The 10,648-nt window shown below is 35.9% G+C and overlaps 1 non-coding gene across 1 annotated transcript; it reads right to left on the reverse strand.

Moving 5' to 3' along the window:
- Positions 1-10,264: 10,264 nt before the first annotated feature.
- Positions 10,265-10,371, reverse strand: LOC112787731 (small nucleolar RNA R71). Its single transcript, XR_003195126.1, has one exon. It is a non-coding gene; the product is annotated as a small nucleolar RNA R71 (small nucleolar RNA).
- Positions 10,372-10,648: the final 277 nt, after the last annotated feature.

Consider the following 10,648-nt stretch of genomic DNA (forward strand, 5'->3'; position numbering starts at 1 on the left):
CTTTCTGTCTTCTAAATGAATGCTTGAACAGTGCATATGTCTTTTGAATTTGTTGCTTAAGACTGTTAAATATGTTGGCTCTTGAAAGAATGATGAACATGAGACATGTTATTGATAATCTGAAAAATCATAAAAATGATTCTTGAAGCAAGAAAAAGCAGCAAAAAAAAAAGCAGAAAAAGCCAATAGCCCTTAAAAACCAAAAGGCAAGGGTAATAAAAAGGATCCCAAGGCTTTGAGCATCAGTGGATAGGAGGGCCTAAGGGAATAAAATCCTGGCCTAAGTGGCTAAACCAAGCTGTCCCTAACCATGTGCTTGTGGCGTGAAGGTGTCAAGTGAAAACTTGAGACTGAGCGGTTAAAGTCAAGGTCCAAAGCAGAAAGAAGAGTGTGCTTAAGAACTCTGGACACCTCTAATTAGGGACTTTAGCAAAGCTGAGTCACAATCCAAAGGGTTCACCCAATTATGTGTCTGTGGCATTTATGTATCCAGGGGTAATACTGGAAAACAAAGTGCTTAGGGCCACGGCCAAGACTCATGAAATAGCTTTGTTCAAGAATCATCATATTGAAATAATAGAATCAATAACATTATCTGAATTCTAAGTTCTTATAGATGCCAATCACTTTGAGCTTCAATGGATAAAGTGAGATGCCAAAACTGTTCGGAAGCAAAAAGCTGCTAGTCCCGCTCATCTAATTAGAATCTGAGCTTCACTCAAAAACTCTGAGATATTATTGCTTCTCAACCCATTAGTCTTCTATTTTATTTGTCTAGTTGCTTGAGGACAAGCAACAGTTTAAGTTTGGTGTTGTGATGAGCGGATATTTTATACGCTTTTTGGGGTTAATTTCATATAATTTTTAGTATGTTTTAGTTAGTTTTTAGTTTATTTTCATTAGTTTTTAGGAAAAATTCATATTTCTGGACTTTACTATGAGTTGTGTGTTTTTCTGTAATTTCAGGTATTTTTCTGGCTGAAATTGAAGGAGCTGAGCAAAAATCTTATTCAGGCTGAAAAAGGACTGCTGATGCTGTTGGATTCTGACCTCCCTGCACTCAAAGTGAATTTTCTGGAGCTACAGAACTCGAAATGGCGTGCTTCCAATTGCTTTGGAAAGTAGACATCCAGGGCTTTCCAGAAATATATAATAGTCCATACTTTGCTCAAGGATAGATGACGTAAACTGGCGTTCAACGCCAGTTCTCTGCCCAATTCTGGCGTTCAACGCTAGAAAAGGATTAAAAGTTGGAGTTCAACGCCAGAAATGGATCCAAACCTGGCGTTGAACGCCCAAAATGGCCTTATGCACGTGAATTGCTTAAGTCTCAGCCCCAGCACACACCAAGTGGGCCCCAGAAGTGGATCTCTACACCATCTGTCATAGTCTACTCACTTTTTGTAAACCTAGGCTACTAATTTAGTATTTAAACAACTTTTAGAGACTTATTTTGCATCTCATAATATTTTTTAGATCTGAACTTTGTACTCTTTGACGGCATGAGTCTCTAAACTCCATTGTTGGGGGTGAGGAGCTCTGCTGTGTCTCGATGAATTAATGCAAGTATTTCTGTTTTCCATTCAAACACGCTTGTTCCTACCTAAGATGTTCATTCGCGATTAACTGTGATGAAGGTGATGATCTGTGACACTCATCACCTTCCTCAACCCATGAACGTGTGCCTGACAACCACCTCCGTTCTATATCCGATTGAATGAGTATCTCTTAGATCTCTTAATTAGAGTCTTCGTGGTATAAGCTAGAACTGATGGCGGCATCCATGAGAATCCGGAAAGTCTAAACCTTGTCTATGGTATTCCGAGTAGGATTCAATGATCGAATGACTGTGACGAGCTTCAAACTCGCGAGTGCTGGGCGTTAGTGAAAGACGCAAAAGGATGAAGAATTCTATTCCAGTATGATCGAGAACCGACAGATGATTAGCCGTGCTGTGACAGAGCATGTGAGCATATTCTTCACTGAGAGGATGGGATGTAGCCATTGACGACGGTGATCCCCTACATACAGCTTGCCATGGGAGGACGTGCATGCGTGAATCAGAAGACAGAGGAAAGCAGAGATTCAGAAGACAAAGCATCTCCAAAACTCCAACATATTCTCCATTAATGCATAACAAGTAACCTTTAATTTATGCTCTCTTGGTTATTCGCAATTCAACTGATAAACATAACTGACTTCCTGACTAAGATTTACAAGATAACCATAGATTGCTTCAAACCAACAATCTCCGTGGGATTCGACCCTTACTCACATAAGGTATTACTTGGACGACCCAGTGCACTTGCTGGTAAGTGGTACGAGTTGTAAAAAGTGTGATTCACAATTCGTGCACCAAGTACCAAATATAGAAGTAAATGCATTTGTGCAGCAAGAGTTTGGGCTAGGTGATTCAGGATTGATTAATGGCCATGTGACTCCCATCTCACCATATAGAAGCCATCAGTGGCTATTACAGGTATGAATAATAAGAGATTAATTATTACATTGTTAAAACTTAGTAATAACTAAATTTTAAACTATTTGATATCACATTATGATTAGCTAAAGTCCTTTTTATTTCTCTCAAATTTGTTTGTGCTGTGGAGAACAAGTTGTACAACAAGAAAAATATCCGAAGTTCAACGGGATGCAGTAGCATGTACTTGTATATACTCATGGGAGTATAGTTTAAGATGTTATTTAAATTTTGGATTTCAAATAGTAGTGCATTGAGGTTGATATAAATTTTTATAATTAAATTTTTGGATATTTTCTGATGGATACTTCACAGTAAATTTTGTAACACCCTACCACCCAAAACTTTACGCTTAAGTTGTAAAATAGAGGTGGCGAGGTATTACGACTTCTAAAAATTAAAATACATACTTATAATAGTAGAAAGAATATAATAGACTAGGAGCCTTGAAAAATGGGTAAAACAAAATCGCAAAATGAAAAGCGCCACGCTCCGGAAACAGAACAACTTGCGTGTGAGGCAAACTATAACTATAAAACGTAAGACAATAAAAGTAGGAATCGAAAGCCATAGGTACAAAATAACACAGTAACCACTTCGCTTCAGGTATCCAGACGCCTAATGAGATACCTTTCGACCTGCATCTGAAAAACAACAACATAGTATGGAATGAGAACCGGAGGTTCTCAGTATAGTAAAGGTGCCCACATAGTTAATATAAAAGGTCTCGGGAAAGCCAGAGGCATTCCTAGAACTCCGACACTCAAAATCATTCTTAAATAAAATAAACTAAACCAAAAGTTAGGTAAGTTATCTAAGGTATTCTAGTTCTGAATCTAACTTTAACTTAATACTTCACTTTCTGTCGCCTCCAATCCTCCGAATCACTGGTGGAACAACCCTCTCCCCTCACACCTTCGTCAAGAGGGATTTCTCAGAAAATATACACATACAGTTCAAATAAGAAAAACACAGATAGAGAAGCATTTACAGCAAGTAGAACAAGTAGCGGATAAGCAGAATTAACAGTTAAGCAAACCAAAACAATGCACACTCAAGCAAACAAACAAATGCATATGATGTATGCCTGTCCTATGGCTGCTGAGTCTCATCTGTCGGTTATACAGCCAACCCGGCATGTCCTGGTAGTTAACCATTGGACAGTCCCTCTGTGCGCGCATCCCCAAGCTCAATAATATTCCATGGAGTCAAACTCCAAGCTCAAATGTAATATTCAATATTCATATATATACATGCCCATGGGGGAATCCGGGGAGTTAAAGTGCCCAGTCACATCTTGCGACAGAGGGTCAACAAATAGTCTCAAATACACAAGCCACATAATAATCTCTTTCTTTTAAAATACCACCTCAAATCAAAACTCCAATTCTTATAGAAGTTTTGGCAGTATCTCCTCTAAAGCTCGATTTTCTGCCACCCTTCAAGGGTCCCAACTATCAAATCAAACACCTCTCAGTCCTTCAAATCATTTCCGGTAACAAATTATTTCAAAATCAACAAATACCAATATTAAATCTTTTCCAAACCGACCAACTTCAACAGCAAATTATTAACAACAGCTAAACCACACATTTTATCCAATATGCACAATCCATCAATTACACATTCAATTCATTCCCATCAATTACACATTTAATTCATTCCTATCTTCACGTGACATTAAACATTAACTACGAAAAACTAAAAACATACCTTTGTACGGAATCAAAATATTCGAAGTTCCGGAGAAACTTTTTGACTGAGCTATCAAAGAAGAAAATGTCCAAAATCGTCTATGCCTCCTAAAACTCCAGTTGGTCAAACTCAAGGGGTAGAGGAGCTACGTCACCATCAACTTCTACCGGTCAAAAGTGGTGCCAACGTATAGAAGAGGAAGATACGAATACTTTTACCAAATTAGATTTTTTATTGGAGTTACGGATTGTAAAAAACAAAGTCGGAAGTTTGATGGGTTTACGATCTTTCGCGGTTACGTTCTTCTCTCTCCCGTTTTCTTTTTCCTTTTCTCTCGCATATGCTAATCATATATATATAAAGTGTATTTATCTAATAAAGGAAGCTAAAGGCGGCTTGCTAATTAATATATATATATAGATATATCCTAATGCATAATGATATTACTAATATATATGTAACTTAATGTAAAATCAAAACCGCCTTTGATTTCCATGCTTCATAATTAATAATAGTAATAATAATACTAGAGATAGTAATTGATGATCATGTAATAATAATAATAATAAACGTAATAATAGTAATAATAATAGTAATGCAATGAATATAATATATATAAACTTATAATGCAATTTAATACTTACGGCAATTATATACAATGTTTATAATAATAATAATAATAATAATAATAATAATATGGATTTGATTAAATTTAAATTATTATAAAATTAGTTCAATTACTGATAATAAAAATAATTTTCTAAAAATAAGAAATTCTAATTTTATAAAATAAATTATAACTTATTTATATTTATATTTTTAAAACTGAGGGTCACTACATTCTACCCACCTTATAAAAGTTTTCGCCCTCGAAAATTGATATAAAATGGAAAAGATTCATACTAACGTAACTTCCCTTCTTAAACATATCAAAGAAAAACAGAAAGATTTGACACGCTTAGTTTGCAAATCCAGGATATGGCTTAAAATTCTATGCAAAGCGAAAGATACAAGATAGACTCGATGCAGAAAGGTTATAAGGCAGGCTGGTAATAGAACGATGGGTTTACATTCCCTAATACTCGCTTCATCTAGCTCCTAAGTTCTGCCGATTCTAATGGTGTCACCTTTTGTAATACAATCGAAACTGGTTCAGCCTCTGACACTAAATTTATCACAACTTAGTTTTTCTCTCGACACCTAGCTGGTTATCAAAGAGATATTTCTATCGGTCTAAATTCCTAGTCCGTATCCAAGTCCAAAATTACGTCCAGTCTTTCCAGTCCTAAACTTCCATATCCGATTACGTAACCTAAACGAAAGCGGGGTCCTAGCTCTACACAGAACAAATCTGTCCTACGCATTCTGTATCATACTTACCTCGATCCTGTCGTGGCCAACTCGCATCTGCGGCTCTCCCACGCGAACAATCTCTAGACATGTGTCCCGATGCTCCACATCGAAAGCACATTCCCAGTCTGTACCTGCGCGGCTCCTCTGGAGTAGTCTCACCAAAGCCTTCTTGTAGCAGTGTCCACTCCATGGAGCAATCCTCTGCGAGCTGGCTCTTCTTAACCAACTCAGTGAAATTTGTTAGCTTTTGTGGATACACGTAATTAAAGATATCCCTCCTTAGTCCTTTTTCATATTGAGCACACTTTCATTCCTCACAATCGGCTGGATTTCCTTGTCAAGTTTTTGAGAAACGGCATAGATTATCGAATTCACGGGTATAATCAACAACGGACATATCCTTTTGCTTCAGCTGCATTAACTCCAATTCCTTTGTGGTGTGAAATGCATGAAAGAAATATTTACCGTAAAACTCTATCTTGAATCTATTCCAAGGGACATCCGTTAACTCCACCTGCAAGGTATGACACAATTCTTGCCACCAATTCTGAGCATCTACCTCCACCATATGAGTCACTATCTCCACTGACTGTACTTCAGGAACGTGCTGAGTGTACTGATAAACCACTATTTTATGGTTTATATTGTGTTTAATTGTGTGGTTTTATCAAATCTTTACCCACTGATGAGCGGATACTTTATACGCTTTTTGGCATTGTTTTTAGTATATTTTTAGTAGGATCTAGTTACTTTTAGGGATGTTTTTATTAGTTTTTATGTTAAATTCACATTTCTGGACTTTACTATGAGTTTGTATGTTTTTCTGTGATTTCAGGTATTTTCTGGCTGAAATTGAGGGACTTGAGCAAAAATCAGATTCAGAGGTAGAAGCAGGACTGCTGATGCTGTTGGATTCTGACCTCCCTGCACTCAAAGTAGATTTTCTAGAGCTACAGAACTCAAAATGGCGCGCTTCCAATTGCGTTGGAAAGTAGACATCCATGGCTTTCCAGCAATATATAATAGTCCATACTTTGGCCGAGTTTAGATGACGAAAAATGGCGTTGAACGCCAGTTCTACGCTGCAGTCAGGAGTTAAACGCCAGAAACACGTCATGAACCAGAGTTGAACGCCAAAAACACGTTACAACTTGGCGTTCAACTCCAAAAGAAGCCCCTGCGCGTGTAAACTTCAAGCTCAGCCCAAGCACACACCAAGTGGGCCCCAGAAGTGGATTTATGCATCAATTACTTACTTCTGTAAACCCTAGTAGCTAGTTTAGTATAAATAGGACTTTTTACTATTGTATTAGACATCTTATGATCTTTGGATTATCTTTTGATCTATTGATCACGTTTGGGGGCTGGCCATTCGGCCATGCATGAATCTTCATTACTTATGTATTTACAATGGTAGAGTTTCTGCACTCCATAGATTAAGGTGTGGATCTCTGCTGTTCCTCATGATTTAATGCAAAGTACTACGGTTTTCTATTCAATTCAACTTATTCCGCTTCTAAGATATCCATTCACACCCAAGAACATGATGAATGTGATGATTATGTGACGCTTGTCATCATTCTCACTTATGAACGCGTGCCTGACAAACACTTCCGTTCTACATGCAAATAAGCTAGAATGAATATCTCTTAGATATCTAATACAGGGGACCGAGTCCGAGTTATTAGTATCTTCATGGTATAAGTTTGAACCCATGGATGGCCATTCCTGAGATCTGGAAAGTCTAAACCTTGTCTGTGGTATTCCGAGTAGGATCTGGGAAGGGATGGCTGTGACAAACTTCAAACTCGTGAGTGTTGGGCGTAGTGACAGACGCAATAGGAGGGTGAATCCTATTCCAGTATGATCGAGAACCTCCAGATGATTAGCCGTGCCGTGACAGAGCATTTGGACCTTTTTCACAGAGAGGATGGGATGTAGCCATTGACAACGGTGATGCCCTATATAAAGCTTGCCATGGAAAGGAGTAGGAATGATTGGATGAAGACAGTAGGAAAACAGAGGTTCAGAGGAACGAAAGCATCTCTATACGCTTATCTGAAATTCTCACCAATGATTTACATAAGTATTTCTATCTTTATTTTCTGTTTATTTATTATTATTATTCGAAAACTCCATAACCATTTGATATCCGCCTGACTGAGATTTACAAGATGACCATAGCTTGCTTTATACCAACAATCTCCGTGGGATCGATCCTTACTCACGTAAGGTTTTATTACTTGGACGACCCAGTGCACTTGCTGGTTAGTTGTGCGAAGTTGTGAAGTTATGTTTGGACCATGGTATTGTGCACCAGTTTGTTGGCGCCATTGCCAGGGAGAGAACGAACAACAAATTTTACAACCTGAGTAACAATTTCGCATACCAAGTTTTTGGCGCCGTTGCTGGGGATTGTTCTAGTTTGGACAACTGACGATTCATCGTGTTGCTCAGATTGGGTTATTTTCTTCTTATTTTATTTTCAAAAAGTTTTCAAAAATTTTTCAAAAATATTTTCTTCTTTTTCGTTTTTCCCAATTAATATTCAAAAAAAATAAATAAATCTTTTCAAAAATATATTTTTCTTCAGAATTTTTAAGAATAAATTCTAGTGTTTCATGATGATTTGTTGAATCCTGGCTGGCTGTAAAGCCATGTCTAAATTCTTTTAGACTGAGGCTTCAACTAATCACTTCAATACATGTAATAGCATACTAAAGCTTAGCTGGCTAGTGAGCCATGTCTAATTCCTAGGCTGAAGCTTTAGACTGAGAGTGCAAGATTCCTGGAATTCATATTAAAAATTTTGGAATCTTTATTTTTCTTTTTCACATTAATTTTTGAAAAAATAAAAAAAATTTTATAAAATCATAAAAATAAAAAATATTTTGTGTTTCTTGTTCGAGTCTTGAGTCAATTTTTAAGTTTGGTGTCAATTGCATTTTTTTTTCTAAAAAAAATTTTGCATTTTTCGAAAATTCATGCATTCATAGTGTTCTTCATGATCTTCAAGTTGTTCTTGGCCAGTCTTCTTGTTTGATCTTCATATTTTCGTGTTTTGTGTCTTTTCTTGTTTTTCATATGCATTCTTGCATTCATAGTGTCTATGCATGAAAAATTTCTAAGTTTGGTGTCTTGCATGTTTTCTTTTCTTGAAAATTTTTCAAAAATAAGTTCTTGATGTTCATCTTGACATTCAAAGTGTTCTTGGTGTTCATCTTGACATTCATAGTGTTCTTGCATGCATCATGTGTTTTGATTCATAATTTTCATGTTGTAAGTCATTTTTTTTTGTTTTTCTCTTTCATCATTAAAAATTCAAAAATCAAAAAAAATATCTTTCCTTTTTTCTCTCATAAATTTCGAAAATTTGAATTGACTTTTTTAAAAATTTTTAAAATTCAATTGTTTCTTAGGAGTCAAATCAAATTTTCAATTTAAAAATCTTATCTTTTTCAAAATCTTTTTCAAAATCTTTTTCAAAAATCAAATCTTTTTCATTTTTCTTAATTTTACATCATATTTTCGAAAATATCATCAACAATTAATGTTTTGATTCAAAAATTTCAAGTTTGTTACTTACTTGTTAAGAAAGATTCAAACTTTAAGTTCTAGAATCATATCTTGTGATTTCTTGTGAATCAAGTCATTAATTGTGATTTTAAAAATAAAATCTTTTTCAAAACTAATTTCAATCATATCTTTTCAAAAATATCTTTTTTTTATCTTATCTTTTTCAAATACCTTTTCTAACTTTTTATCTTCTTATCTTTTAAAAATTAATTTTCAAAATTTGTTTCAACTAACTAATTAACTTTTTGTTTGTTTCTTATCTCTTTCAAAACTACCTAACTAACTATCCCTCTCTAATTTTCGAAAATGCCCCCCTCTCTTTCAAAAATTCTTTTTAATTTATTAATTGTTTCAACTTTTAATTTTAATTTTAATTTTCGAAAATTAGTAACTCTTTTTCAAAATTAATTTTCGAAATTCTCTTTCCCTCATCTTCTTCTATTTATTTAATTACTTACTAACACTTCTCTTCATCTCATATCTCTGCTCTCCTCACCCTTGTGTTTGGACTTTCCCCCATTCTCTTTCCTTACATTACATTCTTTTCTTCTTCTACTCACCCAAAGGAATCTCTATACTGTGACATAGAGGATTTCATATTTTCTGTGTTATTCCCTTCTTTGTCATATGAGCAGGAGCAAGGACAAGAACATTCTTGTTGAAGCAGATCCAGAACCTGAAAGAACTCTGAAAAGGAAACTAAGAGAAGCTAAAATACAATAATCTAGAGACAACCTTACAGGAATTTTCGAACAGGAAGAGGAGATGGCAGCCGAAAATAATAATAATGCAAGGAGGATGCTTGGTGACTTTACTGCACCTAATTCCAATTTACATGGAAGAAGCATCTCCATCCCTGCCATTGGAGCAAACAATTTTAAGCTGAAACCTCAATTAGTTTCTCTGATGCAACAAAACTGCAAGTTTCATGGACTTCCATCTGAAGATCCCTTTCAGTTCTTAACTGAATTCTTGCAGATATGTGACACTGTTAAGACTAATGGAGTAGATCCTGAAGTCTACAGGCTCATACTTTTCCCATTTGCTGTAAGAGACAGAGCTAGAATATGGTTGGACTCTCAACCTAAGGATAGCCTGAACTCTTGGGATAAGCTGGTCAAGACTTTCTTAGCCAAGTTCTTTCCTCCTCAAAAGCTGAGTAAGCTTAGAGTGGATGTTCAAACCTTCAGACAGAAAGAAGGTGAATCCTCTATAAAGCTTGGGAGAGATACAAGGAACTGACCAAAAAATGTCCTTCTGACATGCTTTCAGAATGGACCATCCTGGATATATTCTATGATGGTCTGTCTAAATTAGCTAAGATGTCATTGGATACTTCTGTAGGTGGATCCATTCACCTAAAGAAAACGCCTGCAGAAGCTCAAGAACTCATTGACATGGTTGCTAACAACTAGTTCATGTACACTTCTGAGAGGAATCCTGTGAGTAATGGGACACCTCAGAAGAAGGGAGTTCTTGAAATTGATACTCTGAATGCCATATTGGCTCAGAATAAAATATTGACTCAGCAAGTCAATATGATTT

This window comes from Arachis hypogaea, chromosome 20 (assembly GCF_003086295.3).
Source record: "Arachis hypogaea cultivar Tifrunner chromosome 20, arahy.Tifrunner.gnm2.J5K5, whole genome shotgun sequence".
Lineage (NCBI taxonomy): Eukaryota > Viridiplantae > Streptophyta > Magnoliopsida > Fabales > Fabaceae > Arachis > Arachis hypogaea.